The 23,697-nt window shown below is 40.7% G+C and overlaps 1 long non-coding RNA gene across 2 annotated transcripts in view; it reads right to left on the bottom strand.

Moving 5' to 3' along the window:
- LOC141411008 (uncharacterized) overlaps positions 1-22,190 on the bottom strand; it is an 88,393-nt gene extending 66,203 nt beyond the window's left edge. For both annotated transcript variants that reach the window (XR_012435870.1, XR_012435868.1), the window contains exon 1: positions 21,983-22,190. This is a non-coding gene — a long non-coding RNA (uncharacterized lncRNA). The remainder of the gene's footprint in view (positions 1-21,982) is intronic.
- Positions 22,191-23,697: the final 1,507 nt, after the last annotated feature.

Here is a 23,697-nt window from a genome sequence, read left to right as displayed (position 1 = left end):
TAGCTCTTGGTATTTCATGGGTCCCCATGTCACCCATAAGTCGTCTGCACCTACAGGTGGTATGGTATACACTGCCAAGGCCTAGGGCCTATGCCTCTTGGGCTGAGGGTGTTCCTTGACTAGGAAATATGCCCAACACTCCTGAGGCAGGCTGGACATGCTCAATATAAACCAGGGGAAGTAAAGGGTAGCACAGGTGACATGGCTTTGTCACCTCTGTGGGAAGGAAATTGATAGATAAATACACTAGCTTTTTGACTCTGTAGAACAAATCTGTAGATGTATATTTCCAGCAGGTCCAGCAAACTATGACCCAGACATTTATTTATGTAAAGTTTTACTAAAAAAATAGCCATACTCACTTATTTGTATATTGCTTATGACTGCCTTTCCACTACAACAATAAAGATGGGTAATTGCAAGTGATTCTATGACTCACAAATATTTACTAATAGACCTTTACATAGAAGGGTCACTGACCCCCTGCTTTAAAGGAAACATACCTCATTAGTTCCCTTCCCTTCCCTGACTCACTTCTCTGTTTCTTTGCTTATAAGGAGCAACTTATCCTTCTGCCAATAACCCACATGTTAGGTAGGTTTTGGTTTTTGTTTGTTTGTTTATTTGTTTTTTCTGAAAAACTCAAACTAAGACACTCAACTCAAGCATTTTACCCATCTGGACACCCAACATGGTGCCTGACACAGAGTAGGCTCTCAAATATCTATTGTATAAATGAATAGAAGGAAAGTTGAAAGAGGCTACTAAGACACTTATGAAAGAGGGAACAAACCTAAGAGGGACCCTAAGACCAGGTGAAAGAATGGATAGAGCTTTAATGCATGCTTGGTACCCTTTCCTGCCCACCCCTGCCTTATGAAATCCTATTATCACTACATCATAAATAAGCTTGTACCCAGCAGGCACACTCTCTCTGATAGGGTAAATTTTCCTTCCAAGGTTAGGCATGTACTGCAAACACCCCATATCTGTTCCTAAGGTAGAGGTATTTTAATAAGTCCACTACTTAAGTAGATTGAGACAACTGGAAATGAAGGGGATAGGGTGCAATTAGAGGAAAAACCTGGAGCTTTTCCACACTCAAGGGTCCCTCTGTACTGTCATCTTCTTTTACCAGCTCTGCATAATAGGCAAAAGCAGCTAAAAAATTTACACAAAGGTGTATCAGATGACCAGGCCTTGAAGCCTCACATATTCTTTCCATCATACTTGGGACCCTTCCATTGTTCCCTGAGCGTCTCCCATAAGCTGCTCATACTGTACTCAGAGCCATCCCATTCTTTGCCAGTGTCAAGGCTTTATCTGCTTCAGTTTTGTGATAAAGGAATATTTCCTCAGAAGTTTGGGACACAGAGATTCATTTCAGATTCAAGTGTTAGTCACCTCTGTGTACCAGGTACTGTGGCAGGTTTGGAGGTAGCCATGAGGATTTACCTCACAGACAAGGAACATACCTGACCTTGGACCCCAGCTACTGCCCCTAAAAATCTAGTAGCACATTTATTCAGAAGCCACACACCCCAGGCTGCTCCATGTTTGAATGTAAAGGGAGACTATGGACTCCACTGTCTGGGAGACTGGGGAGGTCAGGACTCCTTTGCTGTACAGCTTAGGCTCAAGGACTTCCAGCCACTTTGTCACCCCTTCCACAGACTAAACAGTAGTCTGGGGCACTTCCTCTCCTTCTCTTCTTCCCTAGATTAGGACTCACGTTGCCTTCTGATGCTCTCTCAGATTTTCCAGGCTCCCTCCCTATTCCCTTTCTCACAGGCATTTCCTCCAATAAAACCTTTACATGTTAATCCTGTCTTGGTATCTGCTTCATGGTGAACCTGAATGAGAACAGGTTGGATCATTAAAGTCTCACAATTTCCATCCCCAGTTTTCAAATAAAAAGCTGAGAAATTAACTAGCCTGCTTCCAGCTAGGTAGTCAGGAAAGGCCTAGTGTTTAAACTTAGTTTCTCCTCACTCCAAAACATGCTTTCTCTGAGTTCATCCACCTCCCTGAATTACCCACTGCATTACTTGATGGATATTTTCACGGACACAGAGGCATCAGGCACTTCCTGGATGACTCTCGAAAAGTACAGATTCTCAGAAAAGGATATAAAGGACTTTGCGTTAATGCATAATGCAGCTAAAAAGACAAGGCAAGAGGTTTACAGGTATACCGGGGACCATGAAGAATGAGCCACAACTCATCTATTGCTGCAGGATGATGTAGTGACTAAGATTCTTGAAGCCACTTAGAGGATTGTTCTGTTTAGAAGACACTGTAAAGAAATATCTGGATACTTGATGGAAAAAGAAAAAATTTAAATGCTAATGTTCTAAAAAGAAAAGAGGATGAAATGAATAAAATCAGTCAAATTCGGATCAGCATTTCTGTTAGGGTATAGGACTTTTGTCACCTAGTGACATTGTCCTAAACTACGTGAACACGTGAGGTAAGGGCAAGATGGCAATTCTGGAGGTAAAATATAGAAAGCTTTCTATATGGCTCCTCAATGCATCAATGCAGTGGTAATTCTTTTGTTTTTACTTTGTTTGGCGTAACCAAGGTGTTTTGTGGAGAAGATATAGCACATCTAAATGTATCCTTCACATTGGGTCAAAAATAAAAGCTGTTCCAATATACCCCACTTCTGGCTGAGAGAGACAATGATTTGCCTTGATCTCATTGAAACCATGGTATAGCCTAGATGTGGGAAGGCAGCTTATTCACAAGGCCACAAATAAAAACACAGTATAGCTGCAAAAGGAGGATCACGGCTAAAAGTTGAAAGGGCTTATAGTGTTTGCTGAGCCCTTGAACCAAAAATACTTTATTTTTCCATCACTTTATTTTTATAAGAACACTGTGAGGCACTTACTATTATTTCCATTGTATAGATGAGGAAAACAGAGGGTTTGGAAACCTTGCCAAAATTACAGTTAATAATAAACATAATCAATATACAATCCCAGGACTTCCTAACTCAAAGCACACACATCTGTAGCCTAAACTCTAAATCAGGTCATCTGACTCAAGGTCATGTCTGTTCTTCTCTCGGAGAAGTAGGTGGCCAGGGAGTTCAGACTGTTCCCAGTGTCTCCATTGAGGATGTAAATTCACAACTGTGTGTCAGAAAAAACAGAGAACGAAATGATTCTAGAACAGGCTTCCCAAGAAGCAACCTGTGCTGGGGACAACCTACATGCATCCTGCTTGATGAGTATTATGAAGAAATGCTCCACAGCTTCCCTTGTAGCACAGAGACATATGCAAAATCCAGACACAGAAGGTCATTGCTCCCTGAAACCTGGGACCACACCTCACATTTCTCTACCCCAAGCACCTTCAAGCTCAGTAATTGTCTACAGACTTCAACTGAACTGAGTGTCTAAGCCAATACTTTAAAACTTAAGGAAATGGGAGTGGAGGGAGAATGAAAACTACAAAAAAGAATGGAGTAATCCAAAGTGGGTATTGAGACATTTATGTAAGAGATAAAATTAAAGAAGCTGAGTTGTATAACTTACCTAGCAGACATAATATAATGAGAGTACACGTTTTCAAATTCTTAGAAGGTACAAATAAGAGCAGAGAGAACCATTTCCTATGACTTTTGATATGGTTTTCAGTGGGAGTAACTAGAGGAAATGAAGAGGAGGAAATGAGCATTCAAGGCAAGCAGGAGCCAGGGACAAGTTGATTCTAAGGTGAGGTTTGGGATGGGGAATTTGGGGTCCCAGGGCTTCTGACTCAGCTGTCAATGACTTTAAGCAAGCCACTATCCTCATTCATTCATTCATCTGTATAGAAAATACCAGGAGATCCATACACACCCAGCAAGGTTATTTTCCCCAGTGAATTTCACTGTCTTCCTTATTAACAAGGGCCTCTCGTGGTATACCTCACGTATAATGCTAATGAATACAGGCTTTCCCCTACAGAGAGGTAGAAGAGAGCAATTTAGGGCCACAGGTTTGAGTCAGAACAACTAAGGCTCAAATCACAGTTCTGTACCAGTCTCACTGTGTGCTGGTGGTCATGGACTAATGACTGCGACTCAGTTTTCAGATGGGTAAAATGGTAGCACTGTGCTAAGCAAAACATTAAGTGCTCAGTAAATTGTCATGGAAACACTGGAACCACATTCTGGGCATTCCTTGAACATCACACAAAATTCCCTCTTTATTTTTCTCTCCAGAAACTCCTGTCCTAGAGAGGTTAATCTTGGACATTTCCAAGGAGTTTGAGGGGACAAAGCACCCAAAGATTCATGTTTTCTGAAAATGTATTTTTTCTTATAACACAGAAATTTGGAACTAATTTGGAAGCTCCACTGAGGCTCTGATTTTATATCCTGAATATAAAGTGCCTCAGTGTCTCCTACCTGACCATGACCTGTCCCTTCATGCACGAGTTCCATCCAGTACTGCAAATGTGTTTCACTGCTACATGGGATTAGAAGGCCTGCCTGGGCAGTACCTGCTTCCCAGGCTCCGCTGAAGACAGAACTCTCATGTGACCCTCTCATGCCCAATCAGGTTGGGGTAGCCATGACCTAGAGAAATTGTGCAACTTGTTTTTGACTTCAGCAGGTATGGGATGGGCCCCTAGATGAACCCAGTGTGCCTGCCCTCTGGACTGATAACTCACCCGACTTCTCTACCCAATGTCCTGCAGCTGGTGGCCTGATCTGTTGACATGGTTTTCCAGCTAAGTCCATGGCTATGAGGCTGACTTGGAATTCAAACCATTTCCACTTACCATTTGTGTGATCCTAGCCAGATAAACTCTATGTGTTGATTCCTCATCCACAAAACAGATAACAATGGCATCTGATTCGTGGGGTGCTTGAAAGGGTTAAGTGAATCTAAGTCTGTAGAGTACTTAATAAATGCTCAAAACTGCTACTATACTGGTGATGATGGTGATATACTGGTGCTGATGACTATGATGATTATGATGACAGTGGGTCTTGGGGCTGCAAAGGGTTAAATAATCCTTTTTCTCATTTGGAATAAAGTTTAGTGGGTTTCATTGAGGGCCCTGACCTGGTCACATATCACTAGTATACACACCCTAGAATATCCTATCTATGACTTCTACTATCTAAAGCTGGGCTAGTGCAAAAGGCAAATCTTTACAGATAGTCATCCACAGCAAGCTTTTCAAACCCCTTAGGAAGCCTGGAATAGGAGAGCAGAAAAAGTGAATTTGGTCTGATCTCCTAATCTTTCAATAAAAATACCCAGAAAGGGTCCATCGCCACCCTAAGGTTACACAGTTAACAGGTGGAAGAATCAGGTCTACAATCCAGGACACTTGGCAATTGCCCTGTGCATGCTAGGTAACAAGTCTGCAGTAAATGGGCCCACAAAATTACCAATATTCACTGAGGACTTTGTATGTGCTAAGCCCAAGGTTGGGGGGTTTAAATTCATGATCCCATCTCATGTTCATCAAGAACCTAGGAAGTGAATGTCACTATCTTATTTTATAAGTGAGAGAAAAATAATAAAATTGTAAAGCCACTTAATCTACTTTCTGTTGCTATAACTAAATACTATCTACTTGGAAATTTATAAAGAACAGAGGTTTATTTAGCTTATAAATGCTGGGAGGTCCACAAGCAGGACAGTGGCATCTGATGAACTCCTCATGCTATATCATGACATGGCCGAGGCACCACATGAAAAGATTAAGCAAGTGTGCCAGGAGGAGCTTGATGCCACAAAGATGCCACCCCTTCAGCAACATGAATCCATTGATCCCTTAATTTATGAATGGATTCATCCATTCATGAAAGCTGAGCCCTCATGACCCAATCCCCTCACAAAAGTGTCTCAAATACCATTAACATACGATTTTGGAAATTAAGTTTTCAATATATGAAATTTAGAGAATACTGTCAAGCCATAGAACCCACTCAGGCATGTCCTATACTCAAGACTTTATTCTAGTGTATGCATGCGTGTGTGTGTGTGTGTGTGTGTGTGTGCTCATTAGATCCAAAGAACAACACTCCAAAGAGGTACTGTTCTCATTCTACACACAAGGAAACTGAAGCACAGAGTATTGAGTAGCTTGTCCAAACCACCAAGCTGGTAAGTCACAGTGTCAAGATTTGAATCCAGAAAGTAAATCCCCAGAAATCATCTCTGTCCTGAAGGATGACAAAGTTCTGTGCCTTGCCTATGGAGAGCTTAGGATTCAACCCTGAGTCCCAAGGAGTCTGAAAGCCACCATCACCAACCAGCATTCCTGCTCTCCCTGGGTTCCTGACCATGTGCCAGCCCAATGGGAGGCAAGTGGCTGATTCACCTGGCATTTCTTGGGGCTTCCCTGAACTAAGCAGGCAGGGGCTGCCAAGGCCAGTGGGAACCACACCAGGTTAAGAGAATACAGCATGAATTATTTTTCTCTTGGCCTTTCGACAGGAACTGAAATTAGCAGGATAAATGCCAAGTGGCTTATTGCATCTCTGCTCAGCTATAAATCCAGTACCCAGTACCCATCCCAAACTCAGAGTGACCTGCAGCAAAAGGCATCCCTGTCTGAGAACAAGCACCAGCATATTACTTCAATTTCTGAGCCAGCATTTGTGCATGGCAGACATTCTTTTTCCTTGGTCCTAGCCTTTTGTATTTCCTTTTTCTTTTTTCATCAAGCTGAGCTCTGTAAAATGAGTAGATGCACACCGTCCCAAACTGTTGCTGCCAATGGCAGGGAACAATGATTCTGTTTGCTATCAGCGGAAGACACAGTGAGGCTGGCATGAAGACAAGGCCTCTGCATGGAGCCACACACCAGTCCTGTTGCTGGCCAGCTACCCATGTGCCAGCTGCAGGAGTTCACTCATGTCAAAGCACAGCGTCTCTTCAGACAGCAGAGCCTCTCTCAGCCTGCAGGCCTCCTTGGTCCTGAGAAAGGCTTTTTTCTCCTCTGGTGCCCTTTATCACTGCACTTAGAGTCCTCAACTGCCAGTTCCTGGTCTGGAATGGGAAGCAAGGGCTCCTTTTCATTTCATTTCAACAAACAGGGCACATCTCCTGTGTGCTTGTGCTTAGAACTCTGGATGAAAAGATGTCAACAAAAACATCCATCTGCAAAATGAGGAATGAAACAGGGAAGAGATGGACAGAAAGACAAATGCAATACAGAATGGGCTGATGTTTGTCTAAAAAAATGGAAAAAGCAATGTGAATCATAACCTTACTACAGAGGTCTACAAAGTCCAGTTTGGAGTTAGGGAATGCAAACCTAGTCTGCTTCCTGCTTTTATAAATGAAGCTTTAGTGGAACACAATAACACTCATTTTTTTTCATATTGTCTATGCTGGTTTTTGCTTGCAACAGAAAAGCTGAGAGACCATATTTCCTAAAAACAGAAAATATTTACTGTCTGATCCTTTACAGAAACATGCCTGACATTCCAAGCAACCATATTCAAGGTCCTGTTGAGTACTATACACACGTAATTCTGTTTAATGATCACAGCAACTAACTCTGTAGGTAGTATTAATTCTGCTTTGCAGCTGAGACTTAGAGAAGTTAAGAAACTGCTTTCAGTTCTCATAAAAGTAAAGAGAAATAACTGGATTTGACACAAAGACATTGTTTCCTTTGCACCTAGAGCTGAGACTTGAGGTTACCTTCTAAGTAAGAGGTTCTGATGAGTGGTGGGCAGTGGGCGAATCAGTATTGAGGAAGCATGGTCTAGGTGGAGGCAGAGTGCAGAAATGAATACAGCCAATAGCCCAGGAGGCCTGGAGATGGAATATTAGAATTTCAGAGCTGGAGGAACCTTTGGGATGAAGCTCATCAACTAGAGACCAAATGAGCAAAGCAATGACATACTCTGGGCAAGGTCATATAATGAGAAAGGCTTCCTCGTCAGCGTGACATTCCTAGAGACTTTGCAGAGTCGGGGTGCTTCTGACCTTACCAAGCAGACATTCTTTTTAGATTGCCTATGCTTTCTACAGGCTGATCACAGTCCCAGGGAGCACTGACCTAAGCCATGAGTCCCTTCACGCTCTCTGGAATCACAATCAAACAGTTATGGACTTGATGTTTATTTTAACTGCACACCCTCATGTGACTATAGTTTCTGTTTGACCAGGTGCAGAGAAAGGACACAGCATTGGAAACTAGCCAACCTGACTTCCTGTTTGTCACCAATTCCATGTGTGACCTTGGACAAGTCATTTAAATGCTTTGACCCTAGTCTGTAGCTGTATGAATTGTAGAGGCTGGGATAGACACTTCCCTGTCAGCTCAAACTTTTCAAACTGAATAAATGGTTACAGAAATCATTTAGGAGCCCAAAGCTGACACACCAGTTTATCCTTGCTTTTCGGTTGGACCTGAGCTCACAAAATCAAGAACCAGAATTGTATTACTTGAACTTGTGAGACCTTAAGTATCTATAGGTAGAATTTCAGCATTCATCCCACCAAAAGCATTAATTGAGCTTTAACTCTTGCCAGGATTTGAACTTAATTCTAGGATGCAGCTATGAATAAAATAGAAGTAACCAGACAGTACAAGAAGTCTGACAAATGCCATACCAAAAGGCAGCTAAGAGCAGCAAGACCATGTAGCTCCAGAGCCTGCTAGCCTGGGTTCCAAACCTGACCAGTCCATTAAGTATCTGTGAAGCTTGACCAAAATGTCCTCTGTAAAACAGAGATAAACATATTGTCTGTCTCAGAGCTTTGGTACAGGATCAGTTAAGTCAATTTTTGTGAAGTTCTTGGATCTGAGCCTGCTCAGATGAAGCATGCTGCAAACATCAGCCATGATGTGCTGGGTGACAAAGGAAAATAAAGGCACCTACATGATTCAGGCCATGGTAGAGGGATGGATATCAGCAGTGAAAACTTCCCCAGGGAAGTTACATCCTAACTGCAGCCCAAAGGATAAGCAAGAGTAGGAAAGTGAAGGATGAAGTTTGGTAAAAAAAGAAAAAAATGTTCCACAGTCAGTAGGCATAGGTGTGCAATACCCAGAATCAAGGGCAGATAGGAACTGTGAGAAACCACAAAGAACACTGACAGGTGAGACTGGGTAGATAAGCCCAAATATAATCATGAAAGCTATACCACTACACTCTCACTGCCTTTCTGGAACTAGAAGTAAATTAACCTACCACACAATCTATCTGTAGAACTATGTGACCAACTCTAGGGCAATCCTACTCTGCCTTAGAGGCCATGCCAGCACTAACATTTGGGATTCGAGTTGGCATGTGGTTCAGGAGGAGATTTGCCAGGAGCTGCCAAGCAGAAGAGCACAGGTTGGGTTCTGACTACATGAAGTGAGATTCACCCAGACAAATCAAGGACTGCTGAAAAAAATTGAAAAGGGAGTAACAAGAAATAAGAACAAAGCCCAAGGACTCAGAGGGCACCAAGTAGACTAAAAATAAAAAAGAGACAGAGAGAGGAAGAGAGAGAGAGAGAGAGAGAGAGAGAGGGAGTGAGAGAGAGAGAGAGAGAGAGAGAGCGATCATGCCATATCTCACCACAGACAGCCAGAATGCCAAAAGCCTGCTTGTATGGGCTCAATCACAAGTGAGCAAGTGGACTAGGCTGGACTGAGGGCCATTGGTCTGGATGGATGAGAGGCACAATTACATACCACCTTTATATACTAACAACTTGAGCATTTGAGCATTCAGGGGGTAGGCTGGGTAGGGTTCACAGAGAGGAGGTCTCCACATAGATTCGTGACTGCACTCAAACATTGTCCTCTGTTGTGGAGTTGGGATGGTACCCACCATCATCATCCCAGTAACTCTAACAGGGTGATATTAGGAAAGACATAATAGCTGTTAAGAACTCAAAATTCACCACTGAAACTCCATCTCATTCGTGTGAAAATAGGGATCTTGGAGTATTTTTATAAGGATGATATTAATTAACACAGGTAAAGTGCTTAAACTAGTGTACGAAATTCGGTAAGTACATTACTACTTAACTTTATTTCACTTTACTTATTCATTTAAAGATTGTACTGAAGTTTACTCCTAGGCTCCATGTTGGTTGCTCAGAATATAAAGATGACTAAGACATGATTCCTGTACTGAAAGAGCTTAGCATCTAATGAGAAAGCCAGGCAAGGAGCAGGGTTATAGTGGTTGCTAAAGAGAGAGGCTGTGGGGGCCCCCATGAGACTAAGAAAGGGAAACTAGATCAGAGACAAAATACAGATGTTAAATACAGAAGGATACACCTGATCTCTCACACTTTGAGGATGGCTCAGAAGAGAGGGGAGGCAAATAACAAGAACAAGAACCATGAAAATAAAGCAGTGAGCACACCCCAAGAAGATGCAGATTGCGTCATTACCAGTCCATTGACTGCCTATTAGAGAGAGCACTGTTCTCCTCCTTGTGAGACAGAAAAAGTTGTTACATTCTGCACTTTTGTGCCTTGGAACAAATATGTATTTCAAAGAACTACCAACAAGTTGTGACCAAGTCTCCTTTGCTTCCTGATATTCAGGTTTCTGGGTTTTTATTGTCCCCAATCGATTTATAGATGCAATAAAAACAAATATGAGATGCAATGGATTTGTCCTATGTGAAAAAGAAAGCATCAGCGAGTTTCAAATACATTCAGGGTTTTTATTTCCACTTGAAGTTTCATGTTGTGAAAATTAAATATATTAAAGGTTAGAACAACTATAATTCTTAATAGATCTAGAGTGCTGTAACATTTAAAGCAAGAAATAAAGATCTTTGCCCACAATGCAAAGTGAGAATGGAGACAGTTAAAGAATAAGCCAAGGCCTCCTAATACCAAATGTTCTTAATTTTTCTACCTGCTTCTGGGAATTCTGATGATTTGCTCCAAATTTCATCTTTAGGGGTCCTTTTTCCATCTGCCCTCAGAGAGACATTTGAACACAAATGTATTTATGTTTCTTCTGATAAAACACACCAAGGCCATATCAGTTCAAACTGTTTTACAGTCAGATTTTAAAGCTACACATTCTTTTAATAGGATAATTGCTAAATACAGAAAAATCATAAAGAAGGACTGCATAATGCAGAATTCCAATGTCTTGTGTTAAGCACAGTTAACTTTAGGGCATTTATTTCCTACCCCTGTGCCTTTTGGCTGTGTTTCTATTCACTTGTTCACATCATTAAGACTTGCTATACATCCACATTTGTATTCAAGTCTTTCACTTTCACGTTATGCCATGGGCATTTTTGAGATGTTATCATGCATCATCCCTACATGTCTGATAACTGCACCACATTTTCTCAGAAAGACAATTCAACATGGATTTTAAACTGAGAATTGGTAGAGTAAGCCATGCAAGAATGGATATAGTAAGGAAAATCATGCCTTAAGTTTTATCCCTGAAGGACTGGGCTCTGGGGTGAGGGTACCTTGACACCTTGTAGGCATTGACTTTGCAGGTTGTGGTACAGGCAGAATCAGAGAGCACAAGAGGACCAGCCTAGAGAGAAGCCACAGAGGAAGCACCAGGCTTCCTCTGAATTAAAACGAAACACTCAGGTAGATCTATATTTTCTGGAGTCGGCTGATGTCAGAACTTCAGGTGCCACCTCCCTCTGCTTCTACTCTTTGTTTGGCCTGAAAAGCTCAACTTGTTTTTCCTCCACCTCCACAGGGACCACTTCAACTCCACTGCACTAATAATGAGGAGGGCCAGCCTTCTAAAGCCAGGTGAAGGCTTTCCACTAATTGACCAGGAAGGCATCACAAATATTTATTATAAAGGCTCAGGGAGTAAATATGTTGGGCTTTGGGGATCACCTGGTATCTCTGTTGCATATTCCTTGTTATTTGCTTAATGACCACTTAAACATGGGAAAATCAAACCCTTCTTAGTCCAGGCCACAGGGAAGACTGTGTAGACCCCCTAGGCAGGGATTTCTTTCTCATCTCAGTGAAAAGTAAAACAGAGATCCTTAATATCATTCCAGCATTTCTGAGAAATATATGTGGAGCCCAGTCCAGTCTTAACTGACATACTGGAAATAGTGTAAGGAAGTTGAATACCCTGTGATTCCACCTCTAGTTAACCACAAGAGACACTGGGGTGCCTGAGAGCTATGTTATTTATGTTCTCCTATTTAAGGAACTGTCTCTCTAGTACCAGACAAAACTAGACATTTCATTCAACAAAGGGTCTGTAGTGTTGATGACCTATAGAAAAAGAAGTCCATAAAGATCTGTGGTTTCATCTACTGCAATTTTTACCAGAAACTCAAACAATGATCCAGACACATTCCACTGACTTGAAGAACTTCTGAACTGAGTTGAACTGAGACTTTTACCCAACGCCAATGAGAATAAGAGACTGACTACACAGACAATACCTAGATCATACACAAAAACAGAACACAGACCCACAACCTATACCAACCAACCCAGGAACCCATCATCTAGGGTAACCAGCTGAGTGAGCCAGCCCACTGTCCAGAATCAGATTTAGAAGAAACCCAGCTAGTAGTGACTGGCATTCACCAGTAACTGGTCTAGGAAACCAAACAAGAATTCCATAACTACTGAGCCAAAATGACCAGGACTGATTAATAATTGTCAAGCTCTCTAGTCTCTGTCCCTACTTCCAACTGCATGAAAACCAAATATGCATACTAACCAATCACATCGTGTGCTCTGCTTCAGATTCCCCAGGCCAACACATCCAAGCAAGACACACTTTAACTCTCACTTTCCACCCTGTTTCCCACTACAAAACATTCCCACTTCTCTGCCTGGCTTTGAGTCTCACAATGATGGTGGCCAACTCCTTTGCTATAACTAGCTCTGAATGAATAGCCTTCATTTGTTCTCACTTGCTTAGTCTTTGCTTATTTCCACAAGGCTATCCCAACTTCCTCTAATTTGCCTATTTGTAACTTCAAATGTCACCAAGCTTAACCCTACTGTTTCAAGAACACATACAACTTAAAATTATAAAATAATTCAGCTCCCTAATTTGTCACACTGAAGTTGTCAGTAAGGTAACTAAGACCCAGAACATTTTGATCCAATGTTCATGACATTCACTGTCTGCCTGAAGGTGGAATCATTTCATGCTAGGATCTCTATGAAATAAAACACAGCAGCTAATGAATTGGTTGAGTGACACTGTGTACACTGCTATGGTGTATTTAATGATACCCATGCAATACAATCCAGAAACTTGAAAATCAAAGATGCCTCCACATACACAAAGATAAAACTTACAGAAGATACTGTTTCCAAAGAATATTAATAACTACTATGTGAAAAAAGGAACTTTATATCAAATGCATTTAGAAGATGCCGTGTAAAACCCAGTTAAACAGATTTTTATTGAGTGTTTAATCTGCAAAGAGAGAGGAATTATACACATATTTCCAAATATAATTGATTTTGAAACTTAGTCTGAGCAGAGCATTTTTGACTCTAGGATTCGGAGAACATACCTTGGGAAATGCTATTATAGAAGGTTACCTAAAATGTTTAGTGACATTTTGAAGCCTCATTGAAAGGAAGTAACTAAAATAAAGGAAAATTTCACTTCCTAAGTAGCATCTAATGATTTATAAAGGGTCGTCGTGTTTCAGGTATTGTGGCTAAGTTGTGTTAACTCACTTAATTTCACAATGTCCCCATGGTTAGGCACTATTATTTTGTCCATTTCACACATGAGGAAGGAGAGAGACTGAGAAGTTGAGTAACTTGCCCAAGTGTTGCATCCTGCCTCTACTACTCTGACCTTGGGAGGGGCATTTCGCCTCTCCTTCCACCCAAAGAAGGATACCAAGGAAGATGTACCTCTTCAGGGAATCTGAGGAGGACTGAATGTTCCTCCTCTAGACCTCACCAAAGGAGCATGAGTAAGCGAGCGCCAGTGACACACAGGAGGGTCCCAGAACACTGGCTTGTAAAATAAGAGTATGGCTTGGGCACCTGTTATGGACATACTGTGTTCCCCCAAAATTCATAAGTTGAAGTTCTAACCCTCAATATGACTACATCTGGAGACAGTGTCTTTGGGTGATAATCAAGGTTTTGGGGGGTCATTAGGTGGGGGCTCTAATCCAATGAGGTTTTGATCATGTAAAAGAAGGTACCTCTCTCTACTTTCTCTCCTCTTTCCCCTCGTCCTCTTCTCTTCTTTTTCTTCTCCCTCCCTTCTTCCTCCCTCCTTTTCTTCCTCTCACCCCTCTCTTCCTCTTTCTTCCTTCTCCCTCTCCATCTCCTTCATTTTCTTCTTCCTTTTCCTCTTCCTCTCCCTTTCTCTCTTTTTGCCATAGGAAAGACATATCTATAAGGCAGGGGAAGGAACCCCACCAGAAATTGAATCAGTTGGAATTTGACCTTGTACTCCCAGCTCCAGAACTATGAGAAAATACATGTCTGTCATTTGAGTCACCTGGGCTACATAATTTTGTTATGGCAGTCTGAAATAATTAAGACAAAGTCCTCATCCCCAGTACCCCAGAAGGTAACTATAATTAGAAATAGAGTCTTTAAAAGCATAATTTAAAGGAGATTTTAAAGGGATAAATTAAAATGAGGCTGTTGGGATACCACCTACCTACCTGACTGTTGCCCTCATAAGAAGAGATTGAGACACATGAAAGGATACCAGCAGTGTGCATGATGGAATGACAACCATGTTAAGAGGCAGTAAAATGGTTGCCATTTTCAAAAGGCCCCAGATGAAACTAATCCTATTGGCATCTTGATCTGGTCTTCCAACTTCCAGAACTATAAGAAAGTACATTTCTATTGTTTAAAGCACTCAGATTGTGGTATTTTATTATGGCACTACTAGCAAACTAATGCAGGGTCAGAATCACCAGATTCAAGTCCCAGCTCCCTCCCTTATTAGATGTATAACCATCATTATCTCTTCTGGGCCAAATTTCTTGTCTGCAAATTTGTTATTACAGTAGCACCTACTGATCTTTTAGAGTTAATATGGAGTTGATGGGATCACCATTAATCAGAGTGCCCAGCATACAGTGAGCAGTGAGTGCTCAACCACCATGAGCATAATTCCCATTGCCATTCATCCACCCCATGTGATCATCTGTCTGTGTCTACCACTTCTCGACAGCGACTCATAGGTACCTAGATTCTTCCTGTGCAAGTCAAGAAGGAAAGACTTGATCAAGACCATTGTACACTAAGCCACCTACCCCTCTCTTAGTTCTTGACTGAGGATCCATGTCAAAATGTCCCTACCAATCAGGATATATTTCTCCTGACTTTGTAGCCCTTGTAGCAGGACTCCATCCTGCCACACTAAGCTCCATACAGGGTAAGAGATATCTGCTTTCTTCTTTATGCTTATAAAAACTGGTCTTATTTATCAATGCATATTGTCAAAGAATTGCCAGTTGGCAGCATTTGAAAATAATATATCTGAGGAATATAATAAGATATGGCTATTCCTATCTGGGATGTTAAGAGTTTCACCTGGTAGGTGTAAGAGAGCAAATGAAGAGGTTCTTTTGGGGTTAAAATGTCACTAGTGTTTCTATGGCTTGCTCCATACATGAAATCTCTTCCCTTCTCCACCCATTACATCATAACAAGAGAAATGGTCCTAGAAGGACATTACACTTTAGTCACATCTAAAGAATGACTCCACTGGTCAGTTTTGAGGAATGTCAAAAACCCTAAAATTGCTTTGCTTTTATTGAGGGCCAGGAACTCTGGCTCTTCTAGTTCTCTGAAGAATCTTTAAAATGGGTAACATCTCATTTTATGAGTGGAGTTCAGTTACATGGTAGCAGTGTGTTTATGGAAGGGCAAGAGGCTAATAAAATAATTTTCATCTCATTCACAATAGGCAACATTTCTCAGTGCATACTAGTTTTTTTTAATTGTTGAACATTACAATATTTCCATTTATTGCAATAGCTTCCTTCTTTTTATTTTTTATTTTATTTTATTTATTGTTTTATTATTCATATGTGCATACAATGCTTGGGTCATTTCTCCCCCCTGTCCCCACCCCCTCCCTTACCACCCACTCCACCCCCTCCTTCTCCCCCCCACCCCCTCAATACCTGGCAGACACTATTTTGCCCTTATCTCTAATTTTGTTGTAGAGAGAGTATAAGCAATAATAGGAAGGAACAAGGGTTTTTGCTAGTTAAGATAAGGATAGCTATACAGGGAGTTGACTCACATTAATTTCCTGTGCGTGTGTGTTACCTTCTAGGTTAATTCTTTTTGATCTGCATATTAGTTTTTAAGAAAAGTTCTTTCATCTGTGCAATGAGTATTTATTGAATATCAGTTATGAGCTAAACAACCACAACAGACCAAATGCTCTGCTCTCATGGTGTTCACATTCCAGTCAGGGAGACAGTCAATAAACAAAACAAAACAAAACATAAGTAAATTATAAGTCACAGGATAATAAACATTTGAGAAGAAAAATTCATAGAGAGGAAAAATGAGTGCTGGGTACAGGGTACACGGAGGTAGAATTTGAAAGACTTACCACATAAGTTCTTGCTGAGAAGCTAACATTGAGAAACGGTTTGCTGGAGAACGTAAAGATTGTCACTATCTCATTTATTCCACTCTAGATATTGTGATTATCACCACTTATGTATGTATATATATATATATATATATATATATATATATATATATATGTATCTTTATCTATATATAGCTCTCTGAAGAGATTTATAAGAAAATAGCACACATTTGTATGAAGGTTGGCAATTTTCGGGATCTGCAGGTTGGGTAGGGCAAGTCAGGAAACTGAAGTCTCAGGAAAGTCAATTGTAGTCCCAGTCCAAAAGCTGGCAGGCTCGAGTCCAAAGAAGAGCTTATGCTTCAGTTTGAATTGGAAGGCAAGAACAATTCTCTCTTCCTCAGGGGAAGATAAGGCTTCAGGAGTTCTTCCAGATTGCATTTCACTCTTTGGAGATCAGGACACATCACAGCTCAAAGGAGAAGAGAAGATTCCTGGTAGATGAGTGGGGAAAGCAAGGAACCTGGATATTCCACTTAGGACAGTCATTCAAGGGCTTAGGAAAACATAAGCCTGGGAACAGGGTTCAGTCTTAATTCTCTGGTCAAAACAAACTGAAAGCTATACTGCGATCTCCACACAGACTTACCTTGAGGCAATGCCTCTCAACTCTTCTTTTGACCTACTAAACATCTCCAGTTGCTGCGGAAATGAGACATGTAACTCTGTCCTTCCTGCCCTCTCCACAGCCAGGAGGGGAGGTGTCCCCATCTTCTCTCCACCTCCAGGAGATAGAGACAAAGTTCCTTTCCTCTCATCCATGCCCTTTTTCTCAGGAATTTCTGCTCCTTTTCTTTAGAGACAAAGCCAAGTATAGTCAAGACTCAGTCACTCAGCTTTCTGGCCTTGTTGAGTAAGACATTTGAGTTTCCAGATCCTCATTTTTTCCATTTATAGAATAAAGTATAACCCCGATGCCTTTATTAAGAAGAATTGATTGAATTCTTACCATGTCTAGATACAGCAGTGATCTTAACAGCTCTAAGGAGGATAGCACAATGGACATGCAACCCAGTCATCAGCACAAGGGGCTATGATGGTTAATTTGAATGTCAACATGATTGGATTGAGAAATCCCTAAGGGATTAGTAAAGCACACCTCAGGGTGTGTCTGTTAAGATGTTGCCAGAGAGGATTAACTAAAGGAGAAAGATCAGCCCTAAATGTGTTTAGCAACTCCCAATAGACTGGAGGGCTAGACTGAATAAAAAGGGAGAGAAGGAAGAAACCAGTAGCACAGATGTGCTCCTCTCTACTTATCCTGGCTGCCATGCGGGTGAGCACTTCTGCTCCATAGTGCCCTGCATTGCCATGACTGCCTCTCTACAGACCCACAATAATGGGCCAACCTATCACGGACTGAAACCTTTCAAACCCTGAGCCAATATAAATCTTTCCTTCCTCTAAGTTGTTTCTCTCATGTATTTTCTCACAGGACTGAAAACTGAATAGTGCAGGGGCCCTGAGTTCAAAATAGTTATCTTGAAATTCTTCATAACTTTTCAACAGGACTGCTACATTTTTCTGCAAAATGTACAGCCAGTCCTTGTCTAACAGATAGGAATTACCTTTATCCTCCTTTCATAAATGGGGAAGTTGTGGTACAGAAGGGTTCAATAAATAGTCAAACATCAAACAGCTAGTAAGTTGCACAACCAGGAAGTTTCTTTCTGATCCTTTCCTTTAAATACTTCTGGAAATTGCCATCTTAGGGAGAAAATTCAATGAAAAGTCATTAACCGGTGCTTTGTGACTCTGAGTGGCTTCCATCTCCTACTATCCTCCCATCCTATCACCCAAGATCCAAGTAGTCTTTATCCTTGCACCAATGACTCTTGGCCCAGCAGCTATTAAGAAATGACATCCATGCTACAGATGCATGTGATTGCTAAATGCAGGGCCTGTGAGAACTGCCACAATAAAGTAACTACCCTGTAAGTTAGCTTGAGGCAGGCTGTCTTTTAAAGAAAGCCAGGGGTGGAGTAGGTATCTGCTATTAGTCATCTGGCAAAGCAACAAGACATCAGAAAGTAGAAGGAGCTGGGATAGTTTTCAATCCTGGTGGACCATCTCTCTGGTTCTTGATCACAAAATAATCAAGATCTTAGGGTGTCAGAACATGTGACTTCTGAGAAATTCTCCAGGAAGCATCAGGGGTAGAAAGATAAGACAAAGCTACACAAGAGCCCTGGGCCACTGTACCAGCCATTTGTGGGAAGACTGCAAGTCACTCAAGACTGAATTAGGAATGGATCAGGGCTTGTGAATCTGGACCCAAAGCATGGACAAGTGTTATGGCAGGCAGAAGAATCTGTGTCTTTATGTCTTTATGTTTTTAGGTCTTTATGTCTTTATGCCTTTGCCCTTTGCTTTGTTTCTGTATTTGATAGTTTGCTGTTATTATTTTGTTATTTTTCCAATAAATCTAATTATGTGTAAAAGAAGCAAGGGAACAGAGTTGTGACCTTGCTTGGGACAGAGTTTGAAAGCAATGACAGCAGTATGTGCCTAGGTAACTCTTTGCAGTGCATGATGGTGGCAGCCAAAACAGACTCCAGGAAGGCCAAGAAGAAAGTAATGGTAAGGAGAAAGACACTTCATTTAGGTTATACAGGTGTACCCTGAGCTGTGCCTATAAACTTGCTATGTTTTCAGGAGCCACCAAGACATCTCTATCCATCAGACTCTGATCAATAGGTCTTGGTGGGTCCTGAGACTCTGCCTTGTGGCCAAGCTCCAGGTGGTATTGATGCTACGATCTGCAGACCATGCTCAGAGCAGCAAAGTCATAGAAAGGGTCAAGCTCCTCAGACTCAAGATCAGATATGCTTCATTACAGGAATTAGAAGAGTAGAAAAACACCAAAATTTTATTATCAGTGAAGAAGGCATTCCTTAAAATAAAGTCTAAAATCTCTTGGCTATCTCATTGCAAAATGAATGACTAAGAGGAAAATGAATGGCTATCATAAAGTTTTGTGTGATGTTAGGAATGACCAAAAACCTTCACTGTGCTTACTTTCCCTCCTGCTATACCAGGGTGTCTGAAACTCCCACCATGAGGAGCAACTATGTTTTATTATCCCACATTTCCTCAAGAATGTTGTTCTAAGGTATTAATTGATACAAAAACAAGAACTCTCTGATCAAATTAATTAAGGAAACAGTGAGGCAAAGAAGGTGGAACACATTTTCACACTGTGCAATTTTCCAGAGTGTGTCAACACTAATGTGTGTCATGAATAGCTGAAAAGGGAACAGAGCAGACATCATCCCCAATACTTGTTTGACTGCAGCCCTCTCCTTGTTTCTCTGTTTCTCTCTAGCTCTCTCCTTTTATTCCTGCAACAGCAGTTAAGTAAGTACTGATTGCATCAGCCCAGCTCTGAGGTTGAGGATCCTTATTTATTTCATCAGAGGCTGTTTCCCAAGTATTCAATGTTAATGGCATAGCGGTGAGATGAGCATTTCAGATACTACTGATGGAACTTCAACTGGTATCAGCTTTTTGAAAGTTCTTTGGAAGCATGAAAAGTTAATAAAAATTACATACAAATGTCAAACAAAGCATTAACTTTTGTGGACCCACATTAAGATTTTTAAATTACCCCAATTTATAAAGGTTTGCTCCCCACACAAAGCTGCACCAGCAAAAAAAGAAAAAGAAAAGAAAAGGAAAACCCTGACTGTCTTAAAATATGGGAATGTTTAGCTTCATCTGTGATGGTTGTCTTAGTCTACTTTCTATTGCTACAGCAAAATATCTGAGAATGGGTCATTTAAAAGGAAAGAAGTTTATTTTAGCTCATGGTTCTGGAAGATGGAAAGTCCAAAAACAAGACATCAGCATCTGCTTGACTTCTGGCCAAGACACTGTGCTGATGGTGTACATATGGAAGAAAAAGAGAATGAGTGTAGACTTGCTTTGTAACAACCTGCTCCTGGGGTGATTAATCCAGTCTCTCCACAGCAAAAACTCAGTTACTCAAGAAAGGCATTAATCCATTAAGGAGGACTGTTCTTTCATAAGTCAAATACCTACAACTCTCAACACTGTTACACTAAGGAATTAAGGTTCCAGCACATGAACTTGAAGAGACACACTCAAACCATACAAATGGTAACACTCAATGTAACACTATGTGGTTATTACAAATGTCTATGAAAGCACACTGTAGTGTACTTGTTGTACTAGGTTGATTGAGGAAACTAGCTGCAATTTTGTTCTTCCTCCCTTTGTCCATGATCTTTGCAAATGACTTGGGAATCCCTTCCTACTCAAAAATTGAGTCCACTTCCCCATAACTGAATCCAGGCCAGTCTTATAAGTCACATTGACAATAGATGGCAGCAATGATGTGCCAACTCTGCACCCAAGTCATTCATGACTCCACGCTATCTCTGTTGGAATCTTGCCACCTCCATGTATACAAGCCCAGGATGCCAGAAGGATGAAAGACAATGGGTAGGAGCCTTATGAACACCCAAACAAGTAAGAGAGCTCAGCCAAGATCTCCTGGTGGCAGACTTATAAGCAAGACTAGCTAAGACCAGAGTGACTGAGAAAACTTCCAGCAAACTCCTGAAAATCATTTGTAATCACAAATGGTCATTGTTATAACTGACTGAGTTTTGGAATGGGAACAGATAATAAACTTATAACATAATATAAAAAGGAAAAAAAATCACAGAATAAAAATTATATCAACATATGTGAAATAATTATGACCCAAAGGAAAATGGTATACATGAAAATGTGATGAATGGCTGTATTGATATATTTTGATTATGTCTCTACACTTCTGCATTTGCAAATTTTCTCTGGTGAGCATTTATTAATGCCACAAGGTTTTCATATTACAAAAATGGATTTTACTGTGTACAATTAATATATGCTTTCATAAGAAATATTTCACTTCATGTACAGTTGATGTTTGCCAAATACTCTTAATAATGATAAGTATTTTAAAAAATCAAAAAATATTAATAACATATAAGTTGCTACAGTTTTTGCTATGATACATACTTGTGTAATTGTCAAGTGCTCTAATAAGAAGCAGATCTAAGCCAGACATAACAGTACACACGTATACTTCTAGCACCCTGGATGCTGAGGCAGGAAGCTCCTAAATTCCAGACCAGCCTTGGATATACAGTAAGACTGTATCTAAAAGAAGAAGGGGGAAAGGAGAAGGAGGAAAAGGAAAAGGAAGAATAGGCGGAAAAGGAAGAAAAGGAGGAGAAGGAAGAGGAGAAAGAGAGAAAGAGAAAGAAGTTCTTTCTGTTCCCTGAAATTGGTAGGGTTTTTATGTTTTTTTTAATTTGAAGTAAAAGTGTATTAACCCTAAAAAGCTAACCAAGTGACATCCTGAGGAATTGAGCCAACTTCCTCATCATAAAATAATGCATCATAGCAGTAATAAACTCACCATCTCTCTGTGTCCTATAGCAACTTCTCACGCCAGAGAGCAGAGCTTTCATCTGGAAATGGTAGCTTTGGAATCAGAGCAAGCACGAAGTAATCCTTGAACTGTTACAGAGATAGTAACAGGAGGAGCACATCCTAGTGGGATGAAAGCTGTTTTATGGTATATAAAGAAAGACTTTTGAAAGTACAGACAAAACTGGGAAGGAGACTTTGTAGTTTTCCAGTAGCTTTTATGCGAGCATCTGGAGAGATCTTACTGACTCACACCTTTAATCTGCACAACCTCCCGAGGGTAAGTAGCAAGTTTTACTGTCTCCATTTTACAGGTGGAAAAACCAAGGCAGAAGAGTGTACATACTAGTTAAACTTCTCTGACTGTGAACAACAGTAAAAAACAAGTGGTCAATTAAGCCAATTTATTATAAAGGGAAAAGCATTTTCCCTACGCTTTTCTGTAGGACATTTTGATCCATTTTGAATTTATTTTTATACAGAGTGGGAGATACGGATCTAGTTTTAGTCTTTTGCATGTGGATATACAGTTCTCCCAACATTATTTGTTGAAAAGGTATTATTTCTCTGCATATGTTTTTCATACCATTGTCAAAAATCAGACGGCAATAGCTCTGTGAATTTGCTGCCGGGTCTTCCATTCTACCATTGATTTATGTGTCTGTTTTTGTGCCAGTACCATACTGGTTTTGTTACTATAGGGAAAATACTTGCAGATATAGGCATGACTTAATGAATAGTGCTCTAATTGCTCAGGAAATAAGAGCAGTGAATTAACAAACAAGAATGTATCAAATTAAAAAGCTTCTGCACATCAAGGAAAACAATTACAGAAAGAAGAGACAACCTACAGAATGGGAGAATATCTTTGCAAGCTAGTCACCGAACAAAGGATTAATGTAAGACACCTAAAAAATTAGCTAGCATTTGTTGCCCTTAGCGCAAAGAAACTAAAGCAGATACCTTAAAAGCAACTGAGGCCAATAGGAAAAGGGGACCAGGAACTACAGAAAAGGTTAGATCAAAAAGAATTAACCTAGAAGGTAACACCCACGCACAGGAAATCAATGTGAGTCAATGCCCTGTATAGCTATCCTTATCTCAACCAGCAAAAGCCCTTGTTCCTTCCTATTATTGCTTATACTCTCTCTACAACAAAATTAGAAATAAGGGCAAAATAGCTTCTGCTGGGTATTGTGGGGGGGGAGAGGGAGGGGGGCGGAGTGGGTGGTAAGGGAGCGGGTGGGGGCAGGGGGGAGAAATGAACCAAGCGTTGTATGCACATATGAATAATAAAAGAAAAAGAAAAAACAAAACAAAATTATACACCAAAACCCCAAATAATCCAATTAAGAAATGGGCAAATGAATTGAACAGACAGTTCTCAAAAGAAGAAATACAAGTGGCAAATAAAAACATAAAGAAATGCTCAACATCATCAGCTGTAAAGGGAAATACAAATCAAAATGACATGGAGATTTCATCTAACCTCAGTCAGAATGGCAATCATCAAGAAAACAAACGACAAATGCTGGCAAGATGGTGGCAGAAAGAGGAGGGAAGGAGCTCTTATACACAGTGGGCAGGAATGTAAAAGAACTCACTATGGAAATCAGTATGGAGATTTCTCAAAAAACTAAAAATAGAACTACCATATAATCCACCTATACCACTCCTGGGTACATATCTGAAGGAACATAAAAC

Source organism: Castor canadensis, chromosome 9 (assembly GCF_047511655.1).
Source record: "Castor canadensis chromosome 9, mCasCan1.hap1v2, whole genome shotgun sequence".
NCBI classification, from domain to species: domain Eukaryota; kingdom Metazoa; phylum Chordata; class Mammalia; order Rodentia; family Castoridae; genus Castor; species Castor canadensis.
Note: the sequence above shows the minus strand (reverse complement) of the source record. Positions and strands in the feature narration are given on the sequence as shown.